Source organism: Lutjanus erythropterus, chromosome 9, assembly GCF_056507025.1.
Source record: "Lutjanus erythropterus isolate fLutEry1 chromosome 9, fLutEry1.hap2, whole genome shotgun sequence".
NCBI classification, from domain to species: Eukaryota; Metazoa; Chordata; class Actinopteri; order Lutjaniformes; family Lutjanidae; genus Lutjanus; species Lutjanus erythropterus.
The window spans coordinates 15,000,077-15,016,223 of record NC_139325.1 but is presented as its reverse complement, the minus strand read 5'-3'; the positions used below and the strand labels follow the sequence as shown (position 1 = coordinate 15,016,223).

Below are 16,147 nucleotides of genomic sequence, written 5' to 3'. Positions count from 1 at the left end.
TTGATTACAATGGTTCCACTCAAAACTGGCGGAAACAGGAGCTGGTTTGCTAAATAACACCAAGGTTCCAAAAATCTTGAATGGAACTGGTTCAAGAACCAGTTCTCATCGTAGAGGTGTTTGGGAGAAATGTTTCAGAGATGGTTCTAGGTATGACCCCTGAAGCTGAAAACTGAAACCAAAAAATAGCAGCTTTTCCTTAGGAGCCACAGTGGGCGTGTCATTTTCTACAGGTGGTTGATTGCAATGATTCCGCTTAAACGTAGTAGGGATGTGGGCTGGTTTACAAACACTAGGGTTCCAAAGATCTAGAACAGAACTGTTTCAAGAACCAGAGCTTATTTGGTAGGACCCTGAAAGGATTGTAAGTGGAACCTTTAGAAAAGGTTCTATCAGGAACCAAAGAGGATTCTCCTCTGTGGACAAGATGAAGAACCTTTATGGTTCTAGTTAACACCTTTACTTTTAAGAGTGTACAGTATTTCCCATATCCTTCACAATGATAAAGAAGCTGGGACATACATTAGGTACATACAGAACTGTGGATGACACTGTGAATCCTCCATAGCTCGCCTCCACAGTGGCACTTCACCGTGGTAACAGACACGATGTCCAGCACAGAATATTGCTGAGATGTCAGAACAGTTATTAGTGTTCACAGTGCTGTTATAGTGGCTGCGGTAGCTCTGCTAATCTGCTGCTTTATTGTACAGCTGCACCAATATCAGCAGCAGAGTAACCGCATCCAACAGTTGCACACACACACACACACGCAAACCCCATTCGAGCGTCCTCAGCGCTGTCACACAAGTACAAGTCTCTCACACACACATGCTCAGTACAGAGTGCGCTGAAAGGCCAGGCAGTACAGCACGCCTCAGTAGTGTGTGCCAGCCTAATCTAGTCAGGCCTTTTATCCCATCTCCTCCCTCCACTTCCACTTAAATCAACACTTCACTGAGAGCTACAAAGCTAGTTTGCACCCTTGACACACACACATACACATGCGCACATGCACACGCTTTACTTCTCCTCCTTCGTTGTTAGTCTCTGTTTATCTCTCACTTTGGCACTCTCGCCTCATCTCTCTGTGTCTCCGACACAAGCACAAACCCACATCTCTCACACACGCGCGAACACACGCGGGCAGTCACACACCGAAACATACTTACACACAACACACACTCTCACACGACTTTGAAAAAGACTGGTAGTCTCTGAGGAGAGCCGGTAGTGTGAATGAATAGAAGCTGAATGTAGCTTAACAATCTGTGCCCAGTCAACCAGAGTTGGCCACTGCCCAGGCTGAAAGTTGGTACCCCAGAAAATAATTATCCACTGAGCAAAAGTATGACTATACATTGGCAGTCATTATGGAGGCCTCTCTGAACTCAATGTACTGATTCAGTCAGCAAGTCCTCATACCTACAGAACAAAAAAGGTCAGACAATCTACTGTTCCAAAAAATGGTATGTCTGAGCATTTTCTTGGTCTGTCAGCCCTGTGGTTTAGTTTTGATATGTTCAGGCTGCTAAAACAACTTGATTAAAGGGATGTGTCCAGATTATTTGAAGTGGGTCTGTGTGAGGTACCTATAGATAGTCAGTGTAGCATAGTAGATGGTGGCTGTCAAGTCCCCAGTTAGGAGAAGCAGAGAGGCGCACCAGCACAGAACCTAAGATATGTATCGCTGACTAAGCGACAAAATGGTATTTTAGCCACTTAAAAAAAAAGTTCCAGGTAAAAAACAATATCAGATTAAGTGCAGACTATTTTTAGAATATCTTCACAGTTTTATTCACTGCCTTTTCTGACAGGAAACCATGAGTATGAGACAAATATCACTTGCTCAAAATGAACCAAACTCTGTAGGCAACTCCCATGTTCTTCAAGGCAAAATCAGTGATTTTACCTTGTTGCTGGTCTGCCGCTGCCTTACTCCGTTAGCTTGTTTTTGTGTGACTTCTCTGTTTTAAAAGGTTAGTTCATATTTACCAAAGTGACACAATAATATAACCCAGCTAACAGATCAAGGCAGCAGTAGACCAGAAACTCCCATGTTCTGCAGGGTAAAATTACTGATTTCGCTTATGGGCTTTGGTTGGTTTGAAGAGAGCAACATTTGAACCATAATCCCTGGTAACCACATACTATGTCAGTGGGCGATCCGCCCAAAGAAGAAAACATTTATTATGAGGTTATTTTATGAATTTGAACAACCAACTTTGTTGTTCTACTAGTAAGGACAGCCTTGAACTTGTCATGCAGAACTTCCCAAAGATTTCCTCACAGAAGGGGTGGTGTCCATGAAGCCTACGGGGAGGGCAACTTCATCCGTGTTCTTGTTTAGAAGTATCTGTGTTTTTATTCATAGATGTCAAGTTGAAATGTCACAATCACCAGACCAGCCTGCCAACAGACACAACATGGTGATTTGGTGTTATATGATCCTTAGAAAATCACTGGCATATGAGTTGACACATACACGCCATCACTTTCTCACACACATACACACACAAACTGAGGGCAATATAAACTGCTTACTTTCAAGTGTCATTAGTGACCATTCACTTTGGATGTGCTCCCTGCAATCAGCAACAGCCTATGTTTGGACTGCCTCGACATGCATGCCCACACACACACAAACACACACACACGCACATACACACAGTTACGTAGACAGCTTTGATAAAAGCATGAGAGCTCTGAAAAGTAATTTGACTGGGGCCCAACAAAAGGAGTGTTTTCCTAGGATAATCCCCGGCTGGGACTGCAGGGGTTCTGTGAGTGTGTGTTTGTGCGTGTGTGTGTGTGTGTGTATGCGTGTATACCAGAACCCTGGAGAGTGGGTGTCTGTGTTTGTGTGTTTGTACTTGTGCAATCGTGTGTGTGTGAGGGATCAAGCTGAGCAGGGAGGGTTTTATTCAGGATTTCATTAGCAGGGAATAGGAGATGTTTGGCCCGGCCAGCCACCTCTGGCTCAGGGACAAGAGTGTGTCTGTAACCCAGCTAAAACTGTCTGTAAGGGCAAACACTGTGGCAGTTTTATAGAGTTTAACTGTGTTTTCTTTATGTATTCCTATCAGGCTGAGAAAGAAGGACTACTGAGGTCGAGCTCCAGAGTTTGTTCACACTTGGAGCTGTCCTACTGGTGCCGCTTGATACAAAAAATGTGTCCTATGTGCTCGCAAGTCCTCGAAACTGACGTGGATTTGAACACTATCGGTGGTTAGCAGCCAGTAAGAGACAGCGGAGTATCAAGGAGAAGGCACACTGTGTGCTGGGGTTGATTATTTTCCTCAGGTTTTCTACTTCTCAGGAATGTATCATTTTTTTTCTTGAGAAACTGATTTCCCTTGCAGCATTTTAATAAATAAAATAATAAAAATAGATAGAACACAACAATGATTTTTAGAAATACACTTCTGTGAGGTGGAAAATCCACAATGCCAAGAACGCAGAATATGGATCATCTGTTTTCTGGCACATTATCTTACCAGTTTGCCCTTTTCCAAGTGGTTCCACTGGAAATATGAGGGTCTTTTTTTAGTGCTGAGCTGAAATTATCACTGTATGCACTGGCATTGAAGAAGAATTCTACATATGGAGCCATTTTGGATACGGTTTTATCCAGTTGCTTGGGTGGTTAAAGGTATGGGAATGTGTGTTCTGCATTTGAAGCCTCTTTGGAATCTTGGGGGATGGAGGCTTGCTTTTCTGATCAAACTACAGTATCTGTTAAACGTTCTGCACATTTAGTCTTTTGGTTACAGATACAGTCTTCAGCATACACAAATGCATGCATTCACACAGATGCAGAACCACACATGCCTAAAAAACTCTAGTGTCCTGCATTTTATTTGGCCCAGACAAGACTTTGGTGAGAAATCCCTGTAAATACCAGGACTTTATTTTGTGGGCTTTACGGTTTACCATAAGTGTTGGGAAAGGAACTTTGTGTAAAATAAAATGCTGTAATGATGAGCTCTGTGACTTTATTTCACCAAGAAAATCTAACTCTAAGGGCTCAATCTGGATTTATAGTTGCCGCAAACGGGTAATGTGAATCCCGCTGTTGATACCAACGGCGTAGATTTTGACTTGCAGTATAGTTCAGCATCAGATTTCACCCACTGATAGAACCACCTCCACACTAAGTAGATGTATCATACATGATCAAGCCATGTTGTTTATTTTATTTTTGTTTACAATTACACTTTTCCCTTCATGTTCTCTGGTCCATGTCCAACATTTAATTATTCTATTGATTTTAATTTAATTTAATTTACTTGATTTTGCTTGATTTTTGTGGAACACACCTCAACCTATACAGTCGCTTCTATTGCAATTATTGCTACTGTATGTACTGTGTATAATGATTGTGTGAAATGAAATGTATATAACATTCATGGTACTGTTACTACACCTAACTTGTGTTTACTGAGACCAGGTGTGGCCTATCGGCTGTCAGAGAAAAATGTTACAGCCTCATGCCAAGTCCACGAGTGATGACAGCTACAAAGAAACTGGTTAAGACTTTCTTCCAGGAAACGTAGCAAAAGATAATCAGTGGAGTCTTTTTTCACATTTTCTGCACAGAAAAGACAGACTCTCTTAACTACAGCTATCACTACCCTTATTAGTCTCTCCACTCTTCACAAATGGTGGGACTCAGTTCTTTGGAGGATGTTAAAAGGTGTTCTGTGAAATGTAAAGACACTGAAGTAGCTGAAGAGAGAGATGGTAAATGACAAAATTACTGGAATGTGTTTAAGGTCATAGACCTATTCACAGTAACTGTGGTATTCAAAGGTATTCGGGGGAGGAATTTTCTTTTAACATTTTTCACCTGCACTGCCCTGAGAATAGAGATGGAATAGAATAGGCACAGTAAGAGATACAAGGAGAAGCGCGAGACTGAGACAGCAAGAGACAGGGGAGAGAATGATAGGAAGAAGCAACATCTAACTAGGATGAGGAACAACATATGGGGGAAAATCCCTTAGGCCATTCTTTCAATTATCTCTCTGGTCCCTGGTGGAGGGATCACTCACCCACCAACGCACAAAACCCCCACACCCCACCACCTCGCACAAAATGAGAATAAGAAATGCAGCGAGTAAATCCCCACGTAGCCTGTAATAATGACATCATGCATTTAATGCACAGAATGCATGCGAATAATGGTCATGTGTTAGAGATGAATATTTTCAGTTGTATGAATGAATTGTAATGAGTATGTTCAGTCTGTGAACACAAAATATGTTATCATATTTCTTGTTTGCATGCAAACAAGTAACGGTCAGTTATTTTCATTTGTTGTGTAAAGACAAACCTGAACAGAATAAGTACTAGAAAATGAATGAATGTGCAAAAGAAATGGCCTAATTAAATGCTAAAATCATTAGAGATGACTAATAGTTCTAACTAGATGTGTAGTATAATATGTCGGGCTTTCATGAAAAATATTTGATGAAAAACCTTTTGTTCATCAAGACATAAAACAGGTATCCTGACTGTACTGGATCAATTTATGTTTAATGAGGAGATCATGAAATTCATAATAATATCCGTGACAGCATGTAGGTGTAGGTGTAACACATCCAGACAACATCTGGATGTGTGCTGCATGGCTTGACTCATGTTTCGTTCCCCGATTCAGCGTAAACAGGTTGACACAGGGGCATCATGGGTCAACAGATCAGCTAATGATCCTTAAGCTAGGAACGGTCCCTAAGATTACATAAACAAACATAAACTAGAATCCCAACACATAACATAACATATCTGTTTTTCACCAACCTACACAGATTTTTTTTTTTGTTATTCTGCAGCATTTTGCCAGCCAACCCCCCCAAAACACGGTAAGAACACAAAATCGTGCATCTAATATATGCTGAAGTAGAGGAAAATTTCTACATTTGAGCGAAACGTTGGATGAAGAACTGTATACTCTGCACAAAGCTGAAGATGAGTGAACGGTTAACGTCAAGTGAACTATGCCTCTGCGCTGAAACCTGGATATATAATTTTAGAAAATACATTCTCAGCTAGAAGAGTGCACTTAGTAGAGTGTAGATCTCTACAATGCAACAGATTGTGAAGCTCCTACTACAATGTCATCACAACTTCCAGATGCAACCTGAGATTTGTTAACGTTTTGAATAAAGTGTTTTATATACTATAGAGTAGGTACATAAAGTCTTTAACAGAGTTTTTATATGGTACAAGCTCAGTTTCCTTTAAGATGCACAGACTAGTGTTATGGTATTGTAACAGAAATGTTTTTTTTAATGAATATCATATTCTAAATATAAGCTTCTTACCAAAAAAATGTTGCCCCTTTGTAATCACCAAAACTTTGCCTACTAATTGTCACTTCATTACATACTTTTTCCACAGTAGCTGTAAGAAATTACAATAACATTTATTTAGTAATTTAAATACATGTAACTAGTTCATTGCCAGCAGCTTATCCTTGTTTTAGCCGAGCAGTTGCTGATTATTTGTGGCCCCTACCAGATGGAGTATGGAGTCAGACGCTGATAAAGCTTACGTATAGATTCATATGAGTTTTTCTAAAAATTGTGAATTCCCACAATCAGGAGTCGTTCTTGGGGATACATTCAAAAACCTGCACAAAAGATTTTAGACTAATGGGTCCATTAGTATGTGAGATTAATTGCAGACAAGCTCCAGCCCTGTTTACACGCGCACACACACACACACACACACACACACACACACACACACAAAACCCATTGTATGATCTCCTCCAGGCTTATGCTTGGCAGAAATAATAATTACAGCACACAACACTATTTTACCATTCTTCATTGTTCATTTTTGGCCTTTTTAAATTATCACATCTTTTGCACATGTGATGTTGTGAGTGCAGTCACAAGCATATTCAAAACAATGTTAATGACTATGACTGGCAACTTCTTGATCAGAGAAAAATTAGACAACCCTACACAGTGTAAGTGTGTACAATTACTGTTTTCTGCTGAGCCACAAGCACACTGCAAAAACCGTGATGCCCAACCATGAACTCGAACATCAAGTGCATTAAGTACACACTTTTTTATTTGTCTTTCAACCTGCTCTATTCAAGTTGTATAAACATTTGTATTTAGTTGAAGGCCACAGACCACCTAATGTAGAGATACTGGCATTTGTAAAACATGGACAGAATCTCCTATCTACAGAAACTAGATCAGCTTCATGGCCACAGGCCATACCCTCTGCACTGAATTAAACACACAGACACACAGATACACACACTGACACAGACACACACACTTAAAACAGCTAACAGCTAGGGGTTGTGCTCTTTGTCTCCCCCTTTTCATCTGTCCAATAAAGTCTTTGTCAGGCACTTAGCAGGGTGTTCTAAAAGCCAGCACACTGATGGCCAGAGCTGTTCATCTCCAGAGTTGTGATATCAGTGCTAGTCTTTTTTTTTTTTTTAAGCCCTCAGTATTTCAGTGGCTGCTTCCTGTAAGTAAAATTAGCTCTAAACACGATTTGCCAAAACATCTGCGTACTAACTGGAATCATGTTTGCTGCCAGACAATATTAGATCATTGGACGTTCTCTCAGGAAGTATTGGGGACTATTGGAGCCCTCAGCAATTTCCGTGGTGTAACTGTTTGAGGTAGAGGGCTCTGACAGGAGCTTTTAAGAGGCAGAGAATCCATTAGACAAGGGTCGCTACAAAGTGGCCAACTATTAAAAATGCAGCAGCACCATTATTCCCTGACCCAGCCTCCAACTTCTGTCTCCTTCACTGCTTCGCTCTTTATTTCCCTTTGGATCTCTCCTCTTCTTTTGAATTCTTTCTGCTGCCGCCATCTGTTCTCTTTTTGATATATCTCACTCTACTCTCCTTCACATCCCTTTTTCTCATCTATCCTCCTCTTTTTCTCTCTCTCCCTCCTCCACATATTTTCTATTACAAAACTGGCAGCGAGGGTGAGCCGCTCTCACCCCTCTCCGTGCATGCGCTGACCCGCTGAAGCTTTTTCACTCCTATTCAACATAGCAAGGCACTGGTCAGCGTCCGCTACTGTACTGGGACAAGAATAGAACAGCCCACGGAGAATAATAAATGGACATATATGGGTGGTTAGGAGAGTCCCTTTTAAGCAGTAAAAACTACCCAGGCCCGGCAAACTGAACAGATGGTAGCAGAGAGAAAGAGAGAGCCCAGAACACAGTAGGAGAGAGGCAGGAAAAGAGAAAAGCAGGGAAAGGAGGGAGCGTGAGTGTTGGTAGGGCATTAGAAAAAGGCAACATAAGGCTATTCTCTATTTTCTACATTTGCATATGATGCTATCAAGAGGCGAGCCGAGATCCAAACAGAATAGCTGGGTCTTAAACAACAGGCGCATGATAATACTGTCCGTTGTAAAACGACAACTGATGCAGGCAGGCAGATGTGTGAGGAGAAACAGGGCCTGAGCAGAATGCATGTCGTGCTATAAACGCTATACCCTGTTTACTTTGCACACTACACACACGCACGATTCAGTTTTTGTGTGCGTGTGATGTGTGCTGCATAATTTATGGTCGCTGTTTCTGCTAAGGCAAAGTACTTTATGTTTGACAAGAGGAGGAACAGAAGCTTGGAAGGAAACAAGTAGTGTTGCCCCCTAATAGTTGTCTAAACCTTAGTCGACCATGTTTTCATTTATTCGTTAGTCACAGGAGAACGCCTCACGTTCAGGAGCTGCGCCTTGCCATATAGCCCATGGGATTATCGTAACACTGAGGACACCGGTTCACTGGTGCTGACTGTGTTGTAGCTGCCATTAACCAGTCAGCAGTGGTCCTTTTTAGACTGAGACACAGCCTCCAAGAGCAATGGAAGCCAGTTTAACAGTAGGGAATATAGTAGTATTACCAAGGTAATGTACAGGACTGTGACCCCGGGGAGGATGAAGACACAGCAGGGTCAGGCGGCGATAGGCAGGGACAGGAGGCATGAAGCGGTTGAGCAGCAAGTTTGTAACTTAGAATTCACTGAATTCACACTGTTCAGTTTCTGTATGTGTGTGTGTGTGTGTGTATGTGTGCTGTATAATTCATAGACGCTGTTTCTGCTAAGGTGAAGTACTTAATGTTTGACAAGAGGAGGAACAGGAGCTTGGAAGGAAACAAGGGAGGAAGGAAGGAAGTGATAGGAGAGAGAGAACAGAGTGAACAGCTCAATGTGTGAGTTCATCTGTTTTTTTGTCCTCTTTGTGTTTACACAGGCATATCTCCATGTTGTGTGTGTGTGCGTCTGTGTGTGTGTGTGTGTGTGTGTGTGTCTGTGTGTGTGTGTGTGTGTGTGTGTGTGTGTGTGTCTGTGTGTGTGTCTGTGTGTGTGTGTGTGTGTGTGTGTGTGTGTGTGTGTGTGTGTGTGTGTGTGCATGCCCCTTTCTGTCCTGCCTTTATGATGTTTACTCATCACAGCTAAGCCAACCACTGACCACATTTATCTAGCGCATAATAGAGAGTAATTGAATGTGAAAAGCTCATTTTTGAAGGGATGGAATATTCTATTTAGATGTCCGGGCGTGTCCGCATGTGTCATTACTTTGATATCAGCTGAATGCTGTTTCTCATTACCCTAATTAAAGCTCCTCGTGTGCCACTGAGCATATTAGCACACTGATCTGCAGCAAACTAATGATCGGCTGGTTGATAATGTGACTTTTTTTCCCTTTTCAGCTTCTCTCTTATCTTGCTCTTCACGATTATCATCAAAGATTCACATCCTCAGTCAATCATCATCAGAGGCTAAAAGATTAAAAAAAAAGCTTGAATAGCTCTACTATATTCAGAGGAACCACCATGCATGCATATACAGATGAAAGTTCATATATAGGCATAAAGATACGTAAAAGCACATGCAAAGTCAAAGTAGGGCGAATCTTGTTTGAGATAAGAGACAGGAGAGATGAGAGGGACTAGAGGGTATTACAAGTGTTTCACTGTGAGAAATCATGGAATTTAGTGGAATCTAATCTTTTGTCATTAACTGAAGGTAAGTTTTATTTAATTCAAAGTTAATTAAACTTAAAATGTCTAGTATATATTTTCAGAACACTCTGAACATCAAGTTTTTTGATTTGATGAAGTTGGATGAATGCAATGTATTACTGTAAACCTACTGAGCACATTTTCACAGGTAAAATTCAATGAATATCATCTTTCTTGACTAGAAAATAATTGTCTTTTCAAATTCAGTCAACTTAACATTTTACAGCAGTCCAGACACTAACTTTTTTAATTTGAAACAAAATGTTTATTTATGTGTTAGGATAAGGGAGATTCTGGCTCCTCCGAAGGAAGTGGCCAGATCAAACTGATAATCTTCACAAATTTAATTTATGGCGGGAAAGAACAAATGTTTGTAACAGGAGCATACCAAGAGGCATCTGCTTTGTCTGTCATGTACATCATGAATGTCATGCTTCCACTCTGAGGAAAGCGACACGTCAGATTTTGTCACTGAAATGAAATTTGCTGTGATGACACATTCCAGCCCAACCACAGGAAAATGCTCAAAAAGCAACAATCACAAGCTCAAATAATTTGATTTTAATTTGACACTCTGATTTGCTCCAATTTGAGAGTTCATGGGCTGGAATTCCTGCAAAATGTAAGAAAAATGCTTACTAAATGATGCCTTCTAAGCACCAGATCGGGCATCAACAATGTGCCATATGAAACTAGCTCAGAGGCTATTACAAACAGCCCAAACACTGATTGCACTTAAGAATGACAGATTTGAGCCACAACTCGTCCCTCTAGCTTTAACCCTCTGGTTCAATTTTTAAAAATCACACAGAGAACGCAACACTACAGCTGCGCTTCAGCATTAAACATCCCAGTGATCCCCTCAAACCCTCTTACAGCCATGATTAAGGGCCACAAGGCTCGCATAAGAGCGCATGCTGTCCCTCCCTGCCCCCTGCTAATGTACACTAACTGTACCTATAGCCCATTATGGAGGCAGAGCAGCAGCAATTCTCTCTTTAATAGCCGCACATTTACACACTCTCTGTCATCTGGCTGAGCATTGTTAGTTTAAGCTAGTCATTTCATAACTGCCTTTGTGTGAAGGTGGTGCATGTGTGCGCGCTTGTGAGGGAGTGTGTCTGTTTAAAGATTGCTATTGTAAGACGGTGAGGGCAGTGCACACATACATACACACACACAGACACACACATGATTGATTTCCACAGGAGAAGAGCCTCCACTCTCTGAAATCAAGATTAATAAGAGGCCATTTACATCTCCAATCAGATCAGTGAGCAAGAGAAGGAGAGAGTGTGTGTGTGTGAGAGAGAGAGAGAGAGAGAGAGAGAGAGAGAGAGAGAGAGAGAGATGGAAAGTGTGAGAAAGGCTAAAGAGAGACCACACAATAATTTATCTGCTCTTGTCCATTGTACACAAAGAAAAGCCTGAAAACCACCTGCACACCCATATCCACACCCACAAACCTTTACACACACACACACACACACACACACACACATTTCTTGCATTCATGTGGTGTCCAAATAAATAATCAGAAAAATAAGTTTCCAACTCACAAATTCATGTAGATGCCTCCACAAATTGCAACAACTCCTCTCATTTTTGTTACATATTGCTCCTTCAACTCAGTTTTCTTATCAATTTCTTGCTCATATGTATTTTGTAATGTTGTATCAGGTTGTAATCATTAGTTGCTGCCCACATGGAACCATCTAGATTAGCTGGAAAAGTTATTTATCAGCATCTAACCTGATAACATGTTAAGTAAATCAATAGTTTAGTGGTTTAAGGGAATTTACTGTCGCAGCTTCCATATTGTTTCAACATTATGACTGAAAAGCTCATAAACACTCCAAAGTCAGAAGAACAACTATCAAACCAGGGATCGTCCAAGGAGCATGTGAATGCACCAACTTGTCGTATTTGAAGTTAGAGATCAGCACTGGCAGATCAAACACCAGGCTGTTGTCAAGGTCCACACAGATGTATAATTGAGCTATTCTATGGGGCCTCCAACATGCACACACACACACACACACACACACGCGCGCGCGCGCGCATGCATGCATGCACACACACACACACACACACACACACACACACACAACTGTTCTTCTGGGACCCAGTGAGCTTTAATGACAGCAAGCTGCACTGAGATGGGGTCAGGCAGGGGAGTCACTGTTCAGAGGCCACACACACACACACACACACACACACACACACACAGGATACACACATGCACTTCCACACACGAAAGTGAGCAAATATATTCAGTTCATGCTCACACATGCATTGACAGACAAAGTTCCAGGCTCACGTACAGTCACGGATGCAAAGCCGACATACAGGATGCAGGTTTTATTCATATATGGATGTATATCCATCCACACACACACACACACACAGCCCAAGAGGGACCACTGGGGAAGGTAGGATCCAATTTGATTTGACCTTGACAACGGAGGGAGGAAGGGAGGGATGGTGGGAGGAAGGGATGGAGGGATGGATGGAGTGTAAGGAATGAAGTGATGGTCCGGACCAGATGCCTGTTGCAGATACTTGAGAGAAATTAGATGACCTTGAACTGATGAAGATAAATCATAGAACAAGAGACAGCAATGTGACACAGCGACATCTGCACGCATAAAACAGCGCAACAGACATGCATCAAATGTTGAAGTTAATCTAACATACATGTGTATAAAGCCTACAAATCACACAGTGGATTTTACAGGATGCTCCTATCACTGAGAGGGCTGATTAGCAATGCTGCTTCTTTGTTACTGCTGGGAATTAAATAAGATTCTCTTACAAGTTCGTTATAAATCTGATGAAATCACAACATTTTTTTCTCATAAGCTTAAATATGCAGAATTAATGCAGCCACAAAATTAAGGATAAAAATGCTGCCAAAAACACTGTCTGTCAAAGTTTTTGCAAGCATGATTTATTAAAAATTTTAATTTATACATTTTTGTTGTTTTAATTCATTCTGTTCTGGATACAAAAATATATTAATTATATTAAAATTAATATATTAAAAGAACACTTGCCAAGAGACAATTACCATATATATTCTTGAAGTTTCTGTCATTAAAAGGAAATTTTGGATCAACACAGTTTATATTATCCAGCAGCAGACATGCATTTGCTCCCCCAGATTAGCAAACAAAAAGGCGTGCTCATCATTGGAGATGCTGTTTATCACAACCAAGTCACAGATGTGCATTAACAAACAGTTTCCAGCTTCTGTTTGTTCATCTTAGGCACATTCTTAAAATTATCAGACAGCTCCCAGATGTGAATGTGTGCAGCTCCAAGATCAGCAGATAAGTCTGTAATGCAGGCGTGAAGCAAATACAATCTGCACGTCATCTGCAAATGTAGCCTGCAGTAAATTGGAAATATTAATTTTATTTTCTCAACTAATGCTAAAGAGCTGCTACAGTAGATGTGTTTTAGGCAATGAATAACATTTGTCAGTGTGTGCACTTGAATCATTTAAACTAAACTGAAAAGCTCCTTTCATCAAAAATTAAAACTTTTATTAGATTTAAGCATATAATTATATCAAAACTACTCACTGCCTATCGCTACATTTACTATACCAAGTTAACAATTCTCAAACTGGGGTCTGGGGACCAACAGGGGGCCATGAGTGGGTTGTTGTGGGTCCCCAGCAAAAGGAGGAATAGAATATTTTTAACTTTTATCACATTTTTGTGAAATTTGACAACAAGGGAAGGAATCATTGATTGTATTTAGTGACCCTAGTCTGTTCATTGATTGAATATGAAGACTAACTTCAAACCTACAATAAAACACACCAGAAGAACACCAGGACATAAAATGCCAACATTTTGAATTGGTAAAGCATCCTGAGGACAGCAGAATAATGACAAAAATGAGGAAAAGCAGAGGGCAGGGTCTCTGCAGACACAAGCAGTGATTGGATTATGTTTACAATAGATTAAAATGTCTATACATTGGTTTTGACAAAAATGTTGCATATTATACCTTTAAGAATGTTTGAAAGTACCCTTTATTCCTGCTGAACATTTGTTGTTATGGTCATTTGTTTTTGTTTTTTCTGTACTTGTATATTGAATTTTCTTTTCTTTTACCATGTTCAAAATAAAATCTAAAATCTAATATAAGATAAGTCTGATGTACATATATTGTGGGGGTCCTTGTCATGAAAAACCTAACAACTGTCCAAATGTCCAGGGCTGATCAGACTGATTGTGGCCAATGATTTCTTTGATCAGCATCAGATATATTAAACCCTCCACAATCCCAATTCTTTTTGCTTACTGCATCTAAATATACTCAGTCTCCACCAGCTTTCATCTGTACAGTAATTGTCATCCACTTGTACTCTTTGTGCTTTGCGAGGCAGCAGTAACAGCTTCTTTCAACATGACAAATTTGATATTGTACCAATTGGGATTGTGTTATTTTTAGAGTGTTCAGTATTTTAGGTCAGTTTAGAAATTGCAAGAGATAACTATACTTTACAGTTTGTCATTTTGTCGAAAAAAAGAAAAGAAAGAAGAACTTGTTGTAGAGCTATTTGAGTGCTCTCAGGTATGTCTTGTGTACACTATGCAGCTGCCTAAAGATGAAAAATGAAAATATCAGATTGCGAATTGGCTGGATGTTCTGTATTAAATCATTTGGATTGGAATCTAGGAGAAGAAATCCTACCGATGGGCTACAAAAACATCACGCAGTCTGCCTCTGGTTTCAGGTTCAACATATTTTTAACTGTGGAGCAATAATTTTCTTACCTGCTCTTCCCACACTGTCCACCCAGTAGCATGATCTCTCTATTCTCATAGCATCCCACTCCTACACTTTTATCTTCTGCTTCTCTCTCCATCTCTCTTGCCTACTGACATGTACACATTTACTAAATATTGCAGCAAACCTGCCAACTCCTCACTCTTACTATCACACGAAAGCAAAAAAACAAAAAAAAACAAATGAATCACGGCAGACAAAGGGAACGGCGGGCCGGGCGATATGATGCAGGAGCAATCGATCAGGCCTTAGCAATCCATTTTTCCTCTTCGCGGTGGTAGAAGGCTCAAGAGTGGGAAATACGTTGTGTGTTTTCATGTGTGTGTTCATGTGTATTCATGCTACAGTACATGTGAGCAAGAGACCTGGGATAAAACTGAAAGAATAAAGAAAAAGAGCTCAGATTTCTGTACTCTTGGTAAGCAGAGGATAAGGTTCCATCCATCACATCTACAACACAGCCATCATGGGTGAGTATGTGTTGTGGAGGGAGGGGTAGAGGGTGTGTGTGGGGTGACAGAGCGGGAGAGGGGACACAAAGTCAGAGAGAAAACAAGGGCTTAGGGAAGGGTGGGCCTCATGCCCTGAACTTGAACTTGGAGCTGGTGGGGTCGGAGAGGGGAGAATGGGGTCAAGCACTCAGTGTGGATGGAAACGGAAAAACCCAGCTGAGTGACACCAATATCCCCCCGCTCAGAGACAGATGGGGGAGAGGGGACATGGTGCCATTTAGCAAGCTGTCTTGAGAGGCATTTTCAGCATCGATCTCGGCCCTTGGTCAGGAAACTTCACCTAAAATGAGTATATTTTGGTATTTTCCTGGTTTCGTAAAACACAATCTTGCTTTAGATATGCTTTGTCAGACACCTATTTTGGGTCCTGGTCCATAATTAAGGAAAATGACATAGTTCAGACAAAGATTACTTGAGATTACTTGTCTTGAGAGGTCATTTCAGCATCCATCTCAGTGCTTGTTCAAGACACTTCACCATTGGACCTAAAGTAAGCACATTTTGGTCTTTTCTTGGCTTGGAAACACAATCTCACTTTTTAGATACGCTGCATCAGACACCTTGGTTCCTGGTCCATAGATTAAGGAAGATAACATAATTTAGCCAAGAATTACTTAAGACAACTTGTCTTGTGAGGCCATTTCAGCATCTATTTTGGTGCTCGAGAAGATTCTGGTCATTTCGGTCTTTTCCTGGCTTGGAAAAACATACTTTAGATATGCTCTGTTTGGAGCGTTCGTGTTCCATATTAAGGAAAATGACAATTTAGACAAGAATTACTTGACATTTAAAGAGGCAGC

At 40.8% G+C, this 16,147-nt stretch overlaps 1 protein-coding gene across 2 annotated transcripts in view; it reads right to left on the bottom strand.

Moving 5' to 3' along the window:
* The window catches only part of LOC146321200 (RNA-binding motif, single-stranded-interacting protein 3-like), a 174,733-nt gene that overhangs the window by 156,738 nt on the left and 1,848 nt on the right, over positions 1-16,147 (bottom strand). The window lies entirely within an intron of this gene.